This window comes from Homalodisca vitripennis, chromosome 1, assembly GCF_021130785.1.
Source record: "Homalodisca vitripennis isolate AUS2020 chromosome 1, UT_GWSS_2.1, whole genome shotgun sequence".
NCBI classification, from domain to species: Eukaryota; Metazoa; Arthropoda; class Insecta; order Hemiptera; family Cicadellidae; genus Homalodisca; species Homalodisca vitripennis.
In genome coordinates, this window is record NC_060207.1 from 134,049,194 (window position 1) to 134,071,168 (window position 21,975).

The window sequence follows — 21,975 nt, forward strand, 5'->3', positions numbered from 1 at the left end:
CTTAGAAAGTTTGACAGAATATTCACATTGAAAGAACTTGCTGCTTTGATTTTACAATCATCAGCGAAAAATTCATTTTTAGTAACGCTACCAGATTCTGATGATATTCTTGATGTAAAAAAGGCTGGTGGCCTAATATTTTTAAGAAAAATTTAATATCTCAAGAAACCCCGTGGGAACGATATTCCAAGAGACAACAAAAATTCCATTTGGCATTTCAAAGTTTATGCACTTCACACACTCAGATTCAAAACCAGGAGTAGTTCTTGCAAGAGAGTACATTGACGGCATTCAATGTCATACTTTCCTCATAAGAAAACAGTAAACAGAAACCTGTTATTGCCTTCAGGAAAAATTTTACTCTAAGGGGTATATTCCTAATAAACAAAAAGAAAATGAATGATATCTTAAAATTCTGACCTTACCTACCTGAAAATGAGGAAGTTCAATCTTTTTATGAAGCAATATTCGCCTGGGAGACTTACGATGGAAATGATGAACAAATTGATGTGTAATCTATTTACAGTTCTTTTAAAATGTTTTACAATGTTTAAATATTGATAGGCTTTAATGTTTATAATAAAACTTTATTAATTCAAACAAAATAGTTGGTTATTATTTTTTTTTTTTACCTCAATTCGATCAAAAAACAGCATAAGTCAATGATTTAAAATATTTTTCATTTATTACAAAAAAGTTTAAAACAAATTTTGTTTACTAAGTTGTGTTTAAATTTAACTCAAAGATAAATAATATAATTTTTAACACATTTTCATACTGACAGCAAATAACTAAAACAGTTTTTTGTCGTTTTCCGAAAGTTCGATTTTTTTGACTTATGCTGTTTCTAAAATGACCAATTCAATTATTACAATAAAATGTAATTTTCGTTGAAGAAAATATACGAAATAAACTGTTTTACACATATTATTTCCCTGAGTCGTCATCATAAAAATTCATAATATGAAATATTTGTATTGAAAGTAAAATATCTGGTCATCATTGTGATATAAAAAGGACGTCAGACATGACATTCATATACGAGATGTGTCCAGCGAACACAGAAACCAATACAATATGGAGGCTGTCAAGTGACGTACACGACTTGCGTATAGCCTGACAGTCAGTGACACATATCAGACTATTTACCCGTGAACACTTACGAACATATTTATTTTACTTTACATATAGTTGTTGAAATTAAATGAGCTCTATCGTGCAGTATACATAGCTTTTGCCATATTCAGTAACAAATATTCATTTGTGCTTTATCAATTAGGTTTTGATAATTTACAATTATTCATGATTGTGGACCTGCAACAAATTGAAACAAAATTTAGGGCTGTGTACAATATTCTTGCGTTGGCTTATTGATTAAGTGTATTACAGTTTACTTTCAGTCTGTTCATTTGCACAATATTATATACTATGTGTATAAATATATTGCGGTTTAATTTTAAATTCATGGCAAAGAAATCATTATTAATTTTATCAATTACTTAAAATAGGAAAATAGTACGTAAAAAAATCGAATTTACTGTAGAACCATAAATACACCACTTTTGTGCCAAAGTTTTAGGCACCAAACGAAGATTTAATACATCTATATGTTTCCTTTACCTTCTAAATCACAGACAACGATAATACGGACACCATTTAAAGTTGAACTTAAATCTTTAAAATGATTATTACCTGTTGCTGAAAGATGTTACTATATATGATTAAAAATGCATGTACTTAATACTCAGCTAACGTGACGATTTAATTGTAGAAAAAATATATTAATTACCGTCCATAAGACTACCGCTTGGGTTCAGAAGGACAAATTGCTATTTAAATTCGTTTATCAATAATCATACTAATTTACATGTAAGATCTTACTAGAGTAAAAAATCTAATTGTCTTGTCATTGACTATGAAGTAGGTTACTTGCTCGACATGGGATGATACAATGATACCTAGACTGAGAAACAGGGTAAGTTTTAAGACTCTGATAAGAGTAGCTAGAACGCACTTAGAGACAGAAGAGGGCACGGTATAACTTTAAAATTCAGACAGAAAATTAAATAGTTACGTATTGTGATTTGCCGTCACCAACTGTCGATAAACACTTTAATTTAAAATTATTGATTTTAGAGTTTTTACTAAATGTCTTTAATACAATATTTTATAATAATCTCTACTATTCTTCTAATAGTGACACAAACACTATTCTTTAATGCAATTATTGTTTCACCTTATCAGTAAAACTTCAATGGTAGTCTGGTATCTCCAAAACTTTTTAGAGTCATTGGTAAGAGATAGCGTTTTTAACTTCAGGGTTGCTTTGAAGCTACTGTACTGAAATATTACAGATTTAAGTTTGTATCAAATGTCATATCTACAGAAAAAGCTCTTTGGTATTGCAATATCTCAGTGGGGCAAAGGATTTAGAAGTCTAATTCGATGAATTTTGAGGAGGTACACTAGAAAGTATTTACTCTTTTGTTTATTGTAAAAGAAGGGCTAACCGTTACGTCTTTTATTGCCATACTGTCATTTTTGTTTGAGAGCCATTACTCAAAACTACCTTAATAAAACAGAACATGTGACGGACGGTGGCACACGGGTAGCTGCAGTATTTTTGAACAGCAGGAAGAATTTGGTAAACTAAGGCTAAGAAAACTACTCTACATTTTAACTTAAAACAAAGTACGCCAATTTCCTTCAAATCAACTTGTAGAAAAAACTTGGCGTGATCTAAAATATAAACTGCAACCAAAAATGAGAGAGAGGACTGCTAGAGTAACAAATATATCTTCTCTAAAATATATTCAAGATCTAACCGATTTTCCTCATATTGGAGTGTAAATTTATTCAGTTGTATTTTATCACTATGATAATTTGAAGCAAAATAAATTAAACCCCGTTTAAAATGCGTTTATTAAGTCATAGATTAATATATAAACTACCATTGTCATTATATCCAATCATGCCAATGCTTGTCAGTAAAACTCTAATTACTTAAATGCCACAACAGTTATTTGAAACCTTTTTCAATATATTCGGCGATACACGGTAAACTGCATTAACATTTTTACCAATTAAATCAACGGGTACATAAATAATATTACTAATATTAAATAACATATTTAAATTTATTTCCAATTTTAATATGAATAACATGATGAGATTTTACCTTACAGTAATACTACAAGAGTATATGGTGCTTTTAATTTTTGTGCTGTCTTGGAACTATTGCTAAATCATGAAACTAAATTTATTGGGACGTATAGCAGACGAATGAAACTGTTATTTATAATACTCGATTCCACTTTCACCTTACAATACGGGTCATCCACTCTGAAACTACAGCTGAGGTTTTTGAAACGGCCGCTTCAACAATACTATCTGTCCTGAAAACACGTGTTGTTTTGTATTACAAGCGGAACTCACAAAAGTTTTATTCTTGGTTTATATGTTTCTCACTCATATAACAAGCACGTGCTTAAGTGCCCTCAAGTAGGTCGTGAGAATAGGTGACGTAACTCGCATGGCACTAAACTTGATGTTATCAGCCAAAGTATTGCTATCCTACATTACACCTGGACTTCTCCAAGAACGTGGACTCGTCTATAGTATAATTAATATATTTATAAGAACATCAACTAAGGCCAAGCGATTAAAAATTCATTTCAAAATGTAGTAATCCAATCTTGAAAGTCACAGCAATCATTCTATTTGCCCTCGAATTTTTTAAAATAAAGTACTAACTACTGTGTATTTTAATTGGACAACTGATTTGAATATTATTTAAATAATACTGCCATTGTTATTGCATCGCTATTGCATTTTAGATACACTGAGGCAACAAAAGTTGTGCGCAAGGAAGTTGCAATCGATCATCGAAAAAAGAACATCGATGTCGGCAACCAATTTCTTTTGTTTTCTTTAAACAATTATATACATAGCACCGATCTCAGGGCTCTTTTTTAATACTTTTAATGGTCCGTTATTCTCGTATTGAGACTATGTAACAATTTAATGTAATAAGCTGCTGAAAACCGTCAAAAGTATAGCAGTTAACCAATCTCCCATTACAAGTATTACCAAAACTAATTAATTAATTGTGTACTTATGCATAAGTACTTCAAGTGAAGAAGTAATGCAACCGCAAATTTAAAAACTTATGGGAAAGTGTCAATAGGAAACTCATATACTTTTTAATCAGGAATTAAAATTTTTTATTTGTACGGATCTACCATTCCAGTTAAAAATAATTTCAGTTACTCCATTTCCTATTACTTCTTATACAAGACCAATGATATTTTATCTTATTATATTACTTTGACTTTAATTTGAATGAAGAAATACTGTAACTAAAAAGTTAAAACACAGGATATTCTTTAAATATTTTCTGCAGCCAATATATATCCTGTAGAATAAGGAAAACTTTATTTAATCCTTAATCCAACTTTTGTGGTTTAGGAGCAGTCAACACGCTTACAGGAAAATAAAGTACATTTAGCGTTCATCATCTAAAATTTTCAGTAGCCAATCCATATCCTATAGCTTGATTAAAAATATATATTTTATGAATTAAAACTGTACGAAGTAAGCCTGATTAAAATATAACAAAATTATATTTACGAAAAACGTTAATAAGGCAAAAATATTGGCATGAAGTGTGCTTCATATACGTGTAACAAGCATTTTTTTCTAAGTACAAATATCTAATTGTAAAGAAATCGATTTAAAAATAAAAAACAACGATTTTTCATGCTTACGTAAAAATACTGTTTTCTATATAGCTGGAGACGCAGCTCGCTTTCCGAACTCAATATAAGTGTACAACAACTTGTAAGTTGGGATTGAATAACATATTCCTTTACGATAAACTCAATGCCATGCAGGTCCGCGTCAGTGACTTAGTAAAAACGAAAGCCAACAAAAAAAGGATAACACGACATGATGTGGGTTGAAGCGAGTGATAGGCGCCTTTGGTACTCATACTTATTACTTAATATTATGTTCTGGGTATCAGCGTTATCATATGTTTCCGAATTGTTTATGATTAGGTTTCTTTAATTGTACCATTTGTGTTACATAGGTTTTCTGTTTAATTCTCATGTAATGTATAAAATAAAAGTGCTCTGGTAACAAAAGATTGACTTGCTACTTTGTCTATTAGTTGGTGTTTGAAATATTAATCAATTATTATGTCTATGAAAACTTTGTTTACGAAGTGTTACAGTGGCTTCATATCATTTCCTACTATTTCCTCTAACTATTATGCTCATCATAAAAGAATTTCCTCTTCAGGCTCAACTTGGCTGTTATGTTGAAAGCATCTCCCCAAGAACATCAGCGTAAACAGATTTACACCTAATCGCAAGTATTTTCCCTTTGTATATTTGCCAAAAATATATTGTAAAAATATGTAGCGGTGTAGGAAATGATGCGAGCTTTTGTTGTGGTTACATGCATTAATCATTAATCACAGTACACGCACCTTCCGTTGTTGTGGGCCTTTGACGGAGCGCTCATTAATCATACATTCATTAATATAATGGTATAATTCATTACCCATACGTTATATGATTGGAAATCAACACTGACTTCGATTGGGGTAATTAATTTTTACCAGTAGTACGTGTGTGAATTGATTACACGTTAGGAAATTAATTTTGTACTTATTTATAATAATAGCGATTTACGTTTGAATTATCCTTGTGCTTTCCAATGAAAAATTACAAAGTGTTATTTTACATTTATTTAGAGCACTTTGCTTTATGCATGATCTATTTCAGTTTTAAAACAAGGATACTTACTATTATATTTAATTTAGTATGTTTCTCTAAACCTTACCTTGAGAATGCTTTTCGTAGAAGAGAATTCGTACGAAATCCTGTAGGGACACTATCTATAAATGATGTAGCTTATTTCATTGAAAAGCTTCACACACAAATCATAACATCAATTCATGTAAGTCAAATATACAAAATTATTTGCACTCGATTAAACATAATATATATTTTCTTAATAAGTTATAAATTACATTAATTTATTCTACGATATACATACGTACACCAGCTAAGTTTGGGTTCCACGCTAATGAAAATTAAGCACTGGATTTCACGCAGAATGTGTATCTATTATTAAGATATATTTTCTTTATTTCACTGGATCTGTACAATAACACACAACAGCTGATAAGACTAAATTATGATGGATCTCTTTTTCCTGTAATTGAATAACGAACGCTAAGTTAAAATTACTATTATATATTTAAGGTAAATATTTGAGAAAAGTTACTTTTATTGCTCTAATTCATCCTATTGCACAAAATAACTACAAATTAGTAATCATGAAACATATACTATCCTTAAAGTAATGACCTAAAATCGAAAAATATATTATTATTGTTAATAAAATTATTATAATTATGCATCATGCAATATAAAACACACATCGCTTATGAGAAATAATACCTTCAATTAAGTTAAATTTAAAATTAATGAAATACTTCAGGTCTAAGATTGTTTTGTATGGTAATCCAGATTTTATTATATATGAGTACTAATATACTCGCATTTAGTTAAAATGGTATGCTTCTTAATTCATGATTGCTCATCAAAAAGTTGGGAAAAAACAGATGAGGTAAGTCTGCATCAAATTTCATTTCTCAAAATCATCGGGAAGCCCAGTTGGGAGACTAAAACACAGATCTTATAAGGGTTTCTACCCCAATATAGGCCCTATGGGTGGGTTTTCTTCACGAAATTACTATTTTTTTTCTTTGTACGTCATGAGGCATTATGTGTCAAATATGATCTTTCTAGTTCACCGAGAACAAAAATACCTAAATAGATTCCTCCTAGTGATTACAACTCTATTTCAACGCCTATGATGTTCTTAAAAACCACTTTTTATTTGCAAGTCGAGTCAAGTCTTTTATTGCCGTTGATAATAATACAATTATGTGGCAAAGGTCATACCGAATAAATTTAAAATTTTTACATTCGTTCACAATACCACATTCAGACATACAATCGTTACATTCATCCATACCACTACTCGCCAATTCTCTCCACCGCCAACGCCAGTGTCAGTCTTCTAGATTGGAGGTCTCCCAACTATAATTGAAAAAACTCGTCGACGCTATAGAATGCTTTAGATGCTAAAAAGCGCTTCAGACGAGTTTTTAACGCCTTGGGCGTTTGTACGTTTTTTTATGGAATCAGGCAAACTGTTGATGAAACGGGCACCTGCCTGCGAGGGCAGGTGTTCATAAACCACCGTTCTGTGTCGCCCAGTACGGTAGTTGTCTCTGCCTCTCGTTTCATATTCATGCACGTCACGGCCCCTAGTCAGAGCACATTTTGACTTACAGAATAAAACTGCCTCCAAGATATAGAAACATGGCAGAGTCAACAGCTGCAATTTGTTGAAAGCAGGTCTGCACGACTCTCTGAAGTTCATGTTGGCGATTGTTCTGATCGCTTTCTTTTGAAGCCTGAAAACTCTCAAAATTTGATTGTTTGAACAAGCTCCCCACAAAATCACTCCGTAGGAAAGATGTGGGTAAATCAGGCCGTAATACGCCGCCATCACCACCTGACTTGGGCAGTATTTGGCTAAAGATCTTAAAACATAAAAGCCAGATGCTAATTTTGATCAAGTCATGATCATGTCTGTGTTAAATTTCTAGCGCATCGACAATTTGTAAAAATAAAATATAGTTATTTAGTGGTTGCGGCATCATTTCGACCAGTACCTACTTTTTATCTTTATGAAAATGCTATAGTATTCTATTTGAGTCGTAGGTATAAGTATTTTGAATTTCAACTTTTTTTATATCGGGTAGAATTAGTGATGAGTGAGTGAGGACTTTGTCTTTATGTACGAGGTCTGTAAATAAAGTAATGCCACTGGTTCGATAATACGTTTTATTTCCAATATATTTATGTATGAACTCTTGTCTCCTTCAAAATAGTTCTTTTAAAAAGCCACATACCGCTACATTCGGTTTTCCCACTTCTCGTAGCAGTGCTGGAAGTACTAAACTGCAATGTTCTTCAGCTGGTTGGTCTTATTTGTTTCCTACTGTTCTAAAATTATGTCTTTAAGATGGCTTTTTAGCTTAAGGAACAGGAAAAAGACACACGGACTTAAGTCAAGAGAATAGGGTGGTTTGAGAACGACAGGAATGTTTTTCTGATCAAAAACTGAGTAATTAAGAGTGCAGTGTGGTAAGGGACAATTTTACGATGCAGTATTCAGTGGTATTTATTGGCTGGTGTCACGCGCACGACTTTTCCACAGCCGTTAGGATTTCAGGTACCACAAGCACAAAAGTACAATAAAATTTTAGGTTCATACCTATTTCCAGGCATCATGAGTAATTAGTCGTGCTGAATGGCAGAGATAACATTACATTTACACCCTTAATGCCGCTTCGATCGTACTACTGTTCCTGTTACACCAGATTTGACTACTGTGATACCATAGTTTGTGGCTTGCCTATAAGCATGAACATTTCAGCTAGACAATATTTTTTATAAAGATTCTCTTATAATTTTTCTCAGTTTAATTTAGACACAATACTTCAATATAAAACTGTACAATTTATAAGTAATACATATAAAAATAATCCCTCATAAGTATCTCTATAAAGAACACAAAGATGGTATTTTATTGTTAGTTAGGTTAATCCTCTTAAAATATGTTTAACAAAATAACACGTATTTCAATTAGTTACGATTGTTGGTACATTTGGAAGTTTTTATACACGTTATTAGCATTCTTAGCTTATATTAGAGCGTTCCTGATGTTTATATTAGCTTATATTAGCTATAAGTAGTAATGCATTAGATGTTATAAATTTGACACTGGCGAAATCTGGAGCATGGTTTAGATGTTAACGTTTTTTATTGCTATCTGCATTATACTACTGATCAAACACTGTACACTTAATATTTCACATGATTTAAACTAAAAACAGATGTTTCATCTAATTTGTCGAACTTTGGCAGAAAGTGTCAACAGCTGTATAGTATCTGTTAAATGTGGATAAAGAAACATGATTATAAAAATATGTCTGAATTCTAAAATGATCCAGATAACTGTTCTTATCTTTCTCTTCATAAAAACCTTTAATTTAATTCATCAGAATATTAGAAGCTTAAGAAGTAATTTTGATATATTTTTAACTGAACTGACAGCTAGAGAGTTTTATCCAGAAATAATAATATTATCTGAAATATGGGTTAAATGTAACGAAATACAGTTCTATGACATTCCAAATTATATTAGTTTTTTTTTTAAATAATGAAACTTATCGAGCTGGTGGAGTTGTGGTTTATATAAGGAATCAAGATAAATTATCCGTCATAAAATGTAATCCCGTTAATTTTAAGTCGGCAGAGATATTGTAACAGTAGAATTTAGTTTTTTAAACCAGGAATTTTTTGCTAATAGCTATATATAGATTACATTTGTACGACAACAGTTTTTTTTTAATGAGCTTACTGATTTTTTTATAAAAAATAACTTTTTTAAATCTTTTAAGCACGTCTTTTTTGTTGGTGATGTTAATTTCAATATTTTATGTGATGACAATTTAGTAGATCGGTATAATAATATATTATCTTTTGGTGGACTGGAATGCTTAATAAAAGAACCGACTAGGATTACTGACGAAACAAGAACTTGTATTGATCATGTTTTTGCACGAGTAAATAGTAAAGATGAGGACGGAGATAGAGGCAACTGTTGCACAAGCAAACATAACTGATCATTGTATGATTGTGGTGCGTGTGCGTGCGTGTGTGTGTGTGCAGGCGGCAGGTGCAGCTGACCTTTGCTCTCATGCTACCACACCGGTTCTTATCGCATCAATTACGCAACACTTAGATCGGTTCTTGCTAACACGGATTTGGACGGATGTTTATTGTCAGTCTAAACCCTTCTGATGCTTTTGACGTTTTTCTTAATGTTTTAATTCATGCAATTTCTATAAGTAAATTTTTAGACTGCAAATAGGGCTATGGTCTGTAAGTTAAAGCCGTGGATGAATGATTTTATTTGCCGTCGAATTAAGTTTAAAAAATAAGCTGTTTGAAAAAGTTAAAAGGGCATCCAGAGAACGTTTAGGTTGAAAAATTTATTTTAAAAAACTTAGGAATAAGCTTGTGTCAGATATCCGTTTATTGCGTGATTCATATTATTAGTCTTCTTTTTGAAAAACTGTCGAGGTGATTCAAAGTCTACTTGGAGGGTAATAAATGATGTTACTGGTCAGAAAACTCGAAAACCTGGAAAAAAATAGCCTTAATTGTAAATTTAATGGAAGTACAGTTAGTGACCCACATGTTTGTGGCAAATGAGTTTAAAAATTTTTTTTTCTCTGTTGTTGATAAACTAAATATTTCTAGTGAAAAGCCAGATAACTTTAATAACTTGGAGTATAAACAATATTTTACCCCAGAAATTTACGTTAAAATCAATGTTTTGGATGAAGTAAACGTCGAAGACCTAACAATTGCAATTAATTCATTAAAAAAACAGTACATCACCTGGTATCGATGGTATCAACTCTACTTTAATTAAGGTCCATTCTGAAAGAAATATTGGAAGTTTTTACATTATTTAATTAATTTTAGTTTTAATGAAGGTATATTTCCTGATATAATTAAAACAGGCTGTAGTGATTCCTTTGCATAAAAAGTAATTCAAAAAATGATTGCAATAACTTTAGGCCTATATCGCTCCTTTCAACATTTGCTAAGATTTATGAGAAAGTAATGAAGAAAAAATTAATAAAATTTCTTGAAAAAAATAAAATTTTTTTAGTAAAAACCAGTTTGGATTTAGAAGTGGTTTAAATACAGAAGATGCTTTAAGAAATTTTTTAGAAAATGTTTACTTTGGTTTGAATTCAGCTAAAAAGGTTACTGGTCTGTTTTTGGATATTAAGAAGCTTTCGATACAGTGGATCATAGGATACTCTTAGAAAAAATGTTTGGCTGTGGAATTAGAGGTAAAGTTTTAAAATGGTTTCAAAGCTATTTAACAGATAGAAAACAATGTGTAAAAGTTTGTAAAACAATCAGTGACTTTGGCATAATAAAACACGGTGTAACCCCAAGGATCTGTGCTTGGTCCGATCTTATTTTTAATTTATATTAATGATCTTTGCGATGCACGTTTTCACGGTCACATAACTTCTTTTGCTGATGATACAGCCTTATGTTATGTTGAAGACGATTGGGGGGGAAACGGTCAAAAATTCCTTAGTTTTGATTTGAATGCACTTCAATGGTGGTTTTCTAGTAATAATATGCTGCTAAGTCCTGCCAAGACAAAATATATAAACTTTAATTTAAGGATTGAAAAGAAATTCCAAGGACTGTATAGTTTATAAATGTACTAAATGCCTTTGTTTTCAATCCAAATGCAATATTGAATGTGCTATAGTAGGTCAGACAAACCACTATGAAGTATTTAGGAGTTATATTTAGATCATGAGTTAAATTGGAAGAAACATATACAAATTTGAAGTCTAAACTTACTAACGTATTGAGATGTTTTTATTTTTTGAAAAAATTTGTAGAGAACAAGTTTTAAGAACGGTTTATTTCTCATTAGTTAATAGTAGATTGGAATATGGTTTAATTTGTTGGGGTGGGAATTATGAATCAAATATCAAACCGATTTTTCTTTTGCAAAAGTTTTTTTTTTTTAAGATTAATGACAGGAAAGGTTTAAGACAGAAGCTTCGTATCCTCTATTCGTAACTAGTAAAATTCTTCCTCTGAAGCATTTGTTTTGTTTTCAAGGTCCTAAAGCTGTTTTTATGTAAGAAGTGGGAATTTTACCACAAAAAAAATAGTAGTTATATCTCTAAATTAAGAAATGAACCTGTATTTACTGTGCCCAAAAGCCTAATTTAAACTTTTTTTTCCAAAAGGTTACATCTTTTTAGGACCCAAAATTTACAACGTTTTGCCAAGTGTTAATAATAAATTGTAATAATTCTAAATCATTTTCAAAAAAAATTAAAAACGTGGTTATTGTCTTTTGAAAGTGTTGATTTTCTAGTAAATATAAATAGTTGATAATTAATTTTAGGTTTATTGTTGGTTTAAGTCTGTACAAACGTTAAGTCTATATGGAAGATATAATAACTGGATATGGTTATAATTTATATTTATGGCATTTTATGTACTGAATTAGCTTTGGACTTTGAAAATTATAAAATGTGTTTTTTATTCAAATTTGTTTTGTTAAAGCTTAGTTTAAATGGGAAGATTGATCGTATTTGAATTTATTTGTTAATTTCATTTGCTTGAGTGTTGTTTTCTTTTTTTTTGTAAGAAAGTTGGAGCCTCTACACAGGCAGTTCCTTGCCTTTTTGAGGTTCCTATTTTGTTTTCTTGAATTTTGTTTATTGATGTACCTTAGCTGTATTAATATAAAAAAAAAGACATGTTCATATTTCTTTAACAAAAAGTTACATTGTTTTATTTTTATTTTCATGTCAATTGTGTCTACAATTAAGGAGCAATGTTTGTGTTTGTGCTTAAGGTATAAATGATGTTTATATAATTTTACTATTTTACTATTAACTATTGTACATATTTTCAAGAAAATAAATATTTTTTCTATCTATCTTCTATCTACCTTCTTTTAATTTTCAATGAATAGTTTACAAGAATTACCCGAGTTGGTCTACCCGTACTCAAGATTAGCGCTTAAAGAACACATTTTGCAATTCATTTTGATTTCAGAGATTAATTACAACACAACGTTTTACTCTTTATATATATATATATATATATATATATATATATATATATATATATATATATATAAATATTTGTAAATATATGTGAAGTTGTTTATTGACAAGGTAAATTACCTCGCACACAACTATGGTTATATGATGTGAGACCAGACTCTAAATTGTATTATATCGGTGTTATTGCGATATACTACTCGTGCTGGTGATAGCTATGAACTCACCTCTTCATAATATTCGTTACTGGTAACTTTTTATATTATTTCAAAAACATTATTTACATTATAAAAAAAATTATTACAATACAACGTTTTACTCTTTGTGTGTGTGTGTGTGTGTGTGTGTGTGTGTGTGTGTGTGTGTGTGTGTGTGTGTGTGTGTGTGTTGGTTCATTGACACGTTTAATTATCTTGCACACACTATGGTTATATGGTGTGAGACCAGACTCTAAATTGAATTATCCCGACATTATTGCGATATAATCATTGGCGATGACAGCTATGAACTCATCTCTTCATTCGTTACTGGTAGCTTTTTATATTATTTCACAGTTATTAGTATTTTATTTCATATAATACCATATATGTTTAGTTATGTGTCAATCCTGTTACAGTTTTCTAAATTTCCAACAACAGTAAGCATTACTAGGATGTTTGCATGAGACTGAATCGATAAAATTAGTTTACTACAGAGTATTAAAAGAATAGCAAGTCCATGTAAGAATATATTGTCTATATGTATTTTAAATTCTACACAAAATTCAGAGAAATATATAAAATCAACCGGCGCGGCATTGATATCCAAAATAATCACCTACGAGCGGGCACGTGTGAGTCTGGGTCCACTCGACACGCCGGCCACACTCTGAGGGACGGGTCCACCGACCGCCACGGCGGCGCGCCGACTGACACTGTATCGTACTCGTCGGTTGACCGCGTCACCCAGTACAAGTTGGGTCGTCGGCCATGATCACCTCGCGGACTCGCCCCTCACCACCACTTGACCCAAGACTGTGTCTCCCGCTGATGCGTCATCTCTGGTGAGCGAGATCTGATCAGGAGCCTAATTATGTCTTTTAGGTGGGGGGACGGCGTTTCCTGGCTCACCCCAAAAAGAGCGACTAAGAGACGAATCCCCGAGCTAAAGGCTGAGTTTCAAAATGTCGCAGTGGTGCATATTGGATAAACTTTTTTTCGATAGCATGAACTCGGATTATTGCAATGTTAAAATAATAAAAAGCTTCTTAGCGATAATTCGAAAACAGTTTAGCAACCGAGATACAGGCTGTTAAAGAGAATATGGGCGGAAATTTTCGGGGGTCAGATATGCATACTGTTTCCAGCCTGAAATGTATATTGGTGATTTTTTGTAAAAATTATGTTTCTCAACTAACAGAATTCTCGAGGTGCATATCGGTCGTTTTCAGGATCATATCGGTAGAATCGAGGTTCATATCGGTCGGCTAAGTGCATATCGGTAAATTTTAGATGCATATCGGTTCGATTTCAGTTTATATCGGTGCGAAACCGGAATTTCAAAATGAAATTTTTTCTCATAGAAAAAGGCCGAAAACCGAGCTGGAGAACTCGCAGACTTATGGTTTCTTCATAACATATTAAAGTAAAAATTCCAAAATGATCACTAAAATAATAAAAATCACAATATTATACCACCACAATACTGATGAAATCATCAATAATAAGTACCTTCGATGAAAATCTAGAAGAAAACGAAATAATCCTCAGAAATTAAATGAGTTATGTAGCTATTATTACATTTTCTTCTTTTAGTAATATTAAATAATAATTTTTAGTTGTAAATATCATACATTATTGGCTGCAATGCCTTACTTTAAAAAATATCAATGATAATTGAGCCAAGAACCAACTAAGATATGGAACATATTTTAAGCTACAAATGTGGTGTAATAACAACATGTGTTTTTAAAACGTGTCCAGACGAGTGAGTTAGCAAACCTAACAAATATCAGTCTGCAAAATGCGTCCTGTATTTTTCTTTGAGCAGGGAAAATACCTAAATACGGATTCTAATCAGTAATACAAGCTTCGTAATCAGCCAAACGTTACGTTAAGCACGTTACAAACCAGGAGACCCGTGTAGGCTATCGCCACGCAAGTTAACCTAGACACAGCAGTAGATAGACACTAATAATAGGCACTTAGCCACAATTATTGGTGAAACAAAGTTTAAAAAGTTTTCTTTCTAAATTTAAACCTTAAACTTTCCCAACGTAACTTTACTTGTCAACAACCTTAATAAAATAGTTTAAGGAACAATGAAAACGTATGCGTGGTGGAAAATAGTACCGAATATATCTGTAAGTATACTACATAAGTATAATGAAACCAAAACCTCACCATTATTAAACTGAGCGTTTTATTCCAAACATTATCTGTTTAACATTTTTAATTTTGTGAATTAATAACAACACAGACGACACAAAAACTGTACTTACTGCATTCATTTATAAAATGAAAACTCTGCAACATGTCCGAAATATCTACATCTACTAACTAAAGAATAAAAAATTGGTAGCGAAAGTAAGAGAACCAGCACTTAGGCGACGCCAGCTCTATCTCGAAGCGCATGTTTTGAGGTACGGAACAGCACCCGTTATTCAATACAGAGCTATTAAAAATGTCCTTGCATGAATCACAGGTATAATAATTATAATGTTGTAACCTCGAATTCGCAATTACATAAACCGTTGATCTCAGCTTCGAATAAAAAAAATCTGCTTTAATGGTTTAATATATTCCTCGTGTGAAGTAAACAGTATGCTTAATAACATTCCAGTGGTATTACAAAGTTAACCTATTTAATTTAGCCACATCGCAGTGTACTGTTTTAAATCTCACGGTTTTTTATGAAAATACATTAATGTCATTTTACACAGTTGGTGCATATAAAATTACTTTTCACAGAATTCATGAGTTTCCTGGTTTAAACAGTATTTAACATCGTTGGTTGGTTCGAAATAAAAATATAGTTGCTTTTAAGTTCAATTTAAAACACACAAAAAGGAATACGTAATGTTTCAGACATTTCCTTAAATGAATAGCAGAAACGTGCTTTCGGCTCAGCTGTTAACGTTAATTAATGTCATGCTTGTGCACTGGTGTTGCTGTAACATTCAACAAACAGGAAACTCGTGCTTTGGTCTCAGCCTGTTGGAGCATCGTGCGGCTGAAAACATCGTGTTGTTTAAATATGATTGTGTTTGTCACACTATTTTGTTTCTAAAAAAAAATATAATATACTCGCAGATTCATTTTAACAGTGGCAGTTCTTGTAAATCGAGTAATCTACTGCTTTTTAAACACATTTCACTTAAAATGCCGCAGACTTCTTTTTTTTACATATTTCAAAATAATAAACTCAGGGTATAACATTGCTCTAATAATGGAATCCTTGTTGTAAATGAAACGCTAGATACAATATGTGTATTCAATATATGTGGGCAGTGCCCATTAAACTATCACTCGAGGGCTAGAAAAACTTAATTAAAATCTGTGTGTCTAAAATATATCTAGAAAACTAACTTATCTATAGAATATAAATTTGGAATGAAGCTTTATTTCATTATATATAAATACACACTAAAATCGATTATGAAGTAACACGTGGATTTTGGCTGAGCGATAGCGACTATTTTTACCATGGACGAATACTTTATGGGTATCATTTTACCATGATGGGAACGAGAAAAAGGTAAAATAAATATATTTATAAATAACTGAACACTTTTGATTAGATTTTAGCATGTGACATTTTTACAGTAGGGTAAATGAAAAACTAATAGAGTTAAAAGTTTATTTTAAAAGTCGGTAAAGATTTAACGTCAAAGCATTCTTGTGTTGTATTGCCCTCCCTGTTCTTTCGAACTTTTATTCGTTAAAAATTACTTTGACACTTAACTAAATAAATATACATGTGAATTTATCATGTTTGTATCAAGATAGCTAACAAAATATTCATTTATACATTAAATGATGTATGAAAATTTATTTCTAAATAGAAAAGAATGAGTACTATAATGGTACATTTGAACTGTGGCTTTTGGCTAATCGTTATTGCATAAGTCAGTCACAATTTCTTTTTTTTTTCCTACCAGGGAATGTAAAAAGATGTATCCTGTATGATTGTTTGTCTTCCCGTGTCTCTGTCTGTCCGCAGGATATCTCGCGAATGGAGTGAACGATATATATTTCAAATTTTGCACGCAAAATCTCAGCGAAGCGTGTTAAACGAAAAGTAGTGTGGCTTGTGGTTTACTCATACCCTGAATATTTACTGTATGAATATAAATAATTTTAAATATACTATAGGGTCATATCCTTATTACCATTACTGCTTCAATAAATTACCCTATTGAATAAAATTATGATATTTCTTGGACTTCATTGAATTGACAGTGACTGAAAGAGATTCAACTGTATGCTGTTAAGTTATTACCAATCACAGTATGTATGTTTGTACTTTCAATATAAATTTTAACTAACAGAACTTTTCCATTGTATTTTAGAGTATTAATAGTGGCGTAAGGAACATAAGTAGAGTTAAAAAAACCCCAATCTAAATAAAAGTTAAGTGGCTGGTCTTTTTTCCCGTAATATAAATTTTAAATTTGCTTAATTTGCTAAATCCCATATATATTTTTCCACATTGAGAAAGGTTGGCAATACTTTTCAGAAAATCAGAAAAAAGTGTATAAAATTGAAAGATGACAAAACGTGGCAAACAATTTATTTCGACTGACTGTCAACATATGACTGCACTAGAGTGCTCTAAAAAAGGAAAATTTAGCAAAACCACATATAGCATGCGTTTACCGGAAAATACTTTACAACTTAAAGTAGATAACATTTTCTTAATAGATGATATAAAACGCATAACTAAGGTTAGTTGATAGATGTTACAGCTACGCAGTAGACCCACGAATAGCCTTCTGAACTTTCATGCAAAGCCTTATGTTTAATTATTTGTTTACTAACGAATTATATTCAGATAAAACAGTTATTATTGACATGACAGTTAAATATAGAGTTTAGTTACAATTGACCCAACAGAAAGTAGCGAAACAGTAGTTACACAAAATGATACAGATATGAACATAATGAATTTGTATCTTCTCACCCCAAAATAAATAGTTTTAAACCAAGATCAACATATGTACCAAGGTCAATTGCAAGGTTAAAATCTTTTTTGATCAAACTTATCGCACAGGTGCACATACAAACGGACTTTCCTTTGAACTTTGGCCCAATAGAGATTGGAGATGAAATAAGAATTTATCAATACAATTTGAAGGTGCACGGACTATGAAATGACTTAAATATTGAACAGTAAATAGGGTACCCAAGTAGGAATAGTTTTAACACATAATTTACAGTAAAGTCTTCTGGTCCGGAGAGAGAACTATAACTCTAATTGTAAACATTCCGAAAGAATACTCTGAGAATGCTCAAGAGCACATCTAATTTCACCTAACACTGTCATTAGCGCAAAGAGACATGCTGAAAAAGTTGACAAAATCATTATAGACTAATAAAGTCTGCACAATCTACTATGTGAAATTTCAGTGTGAAGATGAAGATGTAAAGGAAGGTAATGGGTAAAATAGTTCTGTGTTCCTATTCACAATTTAAGGTAAGAATAATTGTATCAGTATAAATCAATGAATTGATTCATCCATCGTCACCATTTGTATTTTATCTTCAATAATTTTTTTCGTTCATTATTTTTTAGTAGACGAATCATCATCCACTCTCCATCAACATGCTATTAATTTATTAAGATGATTCAGTTCAGATTATACCGTATTAAACCTCAAATTAAGTTTTATTTATTAAGGTGGAGGTATAGTTTTGTAGATAAGTACTTTACAATCAAAGTTATTCCGTTTACCCTATTCATCCCACTAACACCAATTAAGTGAAAATAGAAGGATTTGATTTATATCACATTTTTGTCATTTAGAAATGGATAACTAGAAAATGTGACACTCGGGTTGCGTTTAGTTACATACCATGAAGGTGGCCAGGTATGAAAATAATAAACATATATTGAAATGGGTATTGATTTCATATCAAACCATTTCTAACATTTACGTGCAGCTGTATATTGTATGATATATTATTTACAGTTCGAAATATATGATTTCAAAATATTTATATCTTGGTTACAAACATGTTATTTTTTATTGAAATCTTACCTTTTAGCATACTTAAAAGAAAAATCATTATAATAGCCAGTCATCCCTACAGGGATACACTTTAAGTAATGTGATTAACTTTAGTAAAGGTATGAGTAACTGCAATTGAATGTACACTATTTTTCATTTTATATATTATTATACATCTTTCAGGATTTTAGCTTTTAGGTTTACTCAGTGGGCGTCATAAAATAACATCACATATTTTCAGGTTATGTGAAACACGTTGAAATATTGCTGGGTCAAGACATTGATGTTAGTCATTACAACTACATCATCGTAGTTAATCTACGAAAATATCCTACAGTCAAATACTGTAACTACAGTTGTTAAAACACTTTAGTATCTAGATCCTCTATAATATGTCCCGGTTTAATTTTCATTGGAATTTTTCACAACTTCAATATTTGGTCTCTGGGAATCTTTTGTGTTCTTAATAGGGAGCATTGTTTTAACTTTTAATTTTATGTGTTCTTCATCATTAGTTTTTAAATGGACATTTTATGCATAAAGTACGTATTTAAGAGTTTAAAACTTGAGTTTTCCATGAGGGGCCAATGTAAAATTTCAAAATACGGTCCTTTTGAAATTGAAATTTTGAAATAAGACACTTTAAGTAATGTGATTAACTTTAGTAAAGGTATGAGTAACTGCAATTGAATGTACACTATTTTTCATTTTATATATTATTATACATCTTTCAGGATTTTAGCTTTTAGGTTTACTCAGTGGGCGTCATAAAATAACATCACATATTTTCAGGTTATGTGAAACACGTTGAAATATTGCTGGGTCAAGACATTGATGTTAGTCATTACAACTACATCATCGTAGTTAATCTACGAAAATATCCTACAGTCAAATACTTTAACTACACTTGTTAAAATACTTTAGTATCTAGATCCTCTATAATATGTCCCGGTTTAATTTTCATTGGAATTTTTCAAAATTTCAATATTTGGTCTCTGGGAATCTTTTGTGTTCTTAATAGGGAGCATTGTTTTAACTTTTAATTTTATGTGTTCTTCATCATTAGTTTTTAAATGGACATTTTATGCATAAAGTACGTATTTAAGAGTTTAAAACTTGAGTTTTCCATGAGGGGCCAATGTAAAATTTCAAAATATAGTGATCCTTTTGAAATTGAAATTTTGAAATAAGACATAATGATAGAAAATTTCCCGTTATCATGTTACACTGTAAAATTACGCTGATATGAGTAGAGTAAACAATCACATTAATATAAAAAATGTCATGTGCTTATTATTGGATTTTGTTGTACTATGTTAATCTTCCAAAACCAAAATAGTTCACTGCTGGCTGCTTTAAACTATATCGGGGGCAACTGAAACCTATGTGTCACTTACAGGTGGGAACGCACTATACTAACGGCATGTGTCGAGATAGTGAGGTGAGACAGTGCTCCATAGGTCTAATATGCTGCGGAGGGAGATTCTTGGAATTTATAGAGCTCCCTTAGTGCTAAATACCGTTCCTAGCCAAACATATGAACGTAATGTCCCCTTTCCACTTTAATTGGAAGAGGCTGGGACACAGACAGCTTCCTCTTCTCCCAGGGTGACATGACTGAAATATAGAGCGCGCTACCAATCCTTCTTGTGCTTTAGACCGGAGGTATCCTTTATCCCCGTCCTTACTCATCCTGAATAATATATCTCTCCGCAAGCAATCACAAAGGTTCTTTTAAGATTGAGAGAAATGAAAGTTACTCTGCATCTTGCCTTAAGTGGACAGAGAAATACCGTATGTATTTGTTCGACAGATTTTATGATATTCCTGTTCTATATTGAATAGTCATTTTTATTTCTTTACCATCCACATTTGAATAGAAAAAATTGGGTAACTTACTTGACACATTGATATCTCATTCTTGGTTTTTTTTTGAACATTAATATATACCAAAGATGTGCCATTATCAGTATTGTATATTTATAGAACGATTACCGTAATCATCATAAAGACGTCAATATAATAAGAAATGGTACATAAATATTTGTTTTTATTTGAAGTTTTACGAGAAAATTGCGTAAAGTCCTAATGAACTTTAATAAACACCATTTATGAAATTAATTAGAACATTAAAAAGAAAATGGAGGTAATGTATTTAGTAGTTACGTTAGTTACACAGCGTAAAGTATTAATATTCAAGGAATGCGTGAACATGTTCAAATTTATACATCGTTTTGAGGACGAAGCAAGGATCGCTTATCGCCTTTATCAGTAGGACATGCTGCGTACTGTGCTGAATTTTAATCATGTAAACCGAGGCTAAGTAATTTCATTAATGGACAATATGATTATATACCATGATATTTTATAACAGCATGTGGAATAGAAAATGGAGCGGTAAAATTAAAAACTACTTACATTTCAGGCATGAACTTGACGCAATAAAATACATATGAGTTATGTTAGATGTATAATTAAATTATAGCTATGATAGATTTCAGTAACAGAAAGAAAATGTTAATAAAGTTATTCTAGGAAATAATTTATCGGTGTTAAATCATAATTCCGTAGAAAATTAAACACACCTCTCTCCCGAAATTCTTTAGTTCAGCAATTGAGAGGCATTTTCCGATATTGAAAATTCTGCAAGACGTAAGTATTTTATGTCTATTATTTTAACCTAGTTTGTAATTATGTATTAGGTTAGTTCTTTACCTGAAGAAGAGATCAGATTGCAGATCTCGAAACGTAGTGTTAATGATTTGTTGTTTCAATGAACGATGGCAAATGTCCGGAAAAATCCTGTTTCCTTCACAATCCTTCCATCGTCAAAAATAACCTTCAAACAAAGGAATGTCTATATAGATGTAATAGGACACAGGAATTAACAAGGATTACCAAGGTAATTACAAACAGACTGAAAGGATGATCGTTTGTCGAAATTGCTGTCACATGGCATAAATGAGGAGGATTCCTTGTACACCAGTAC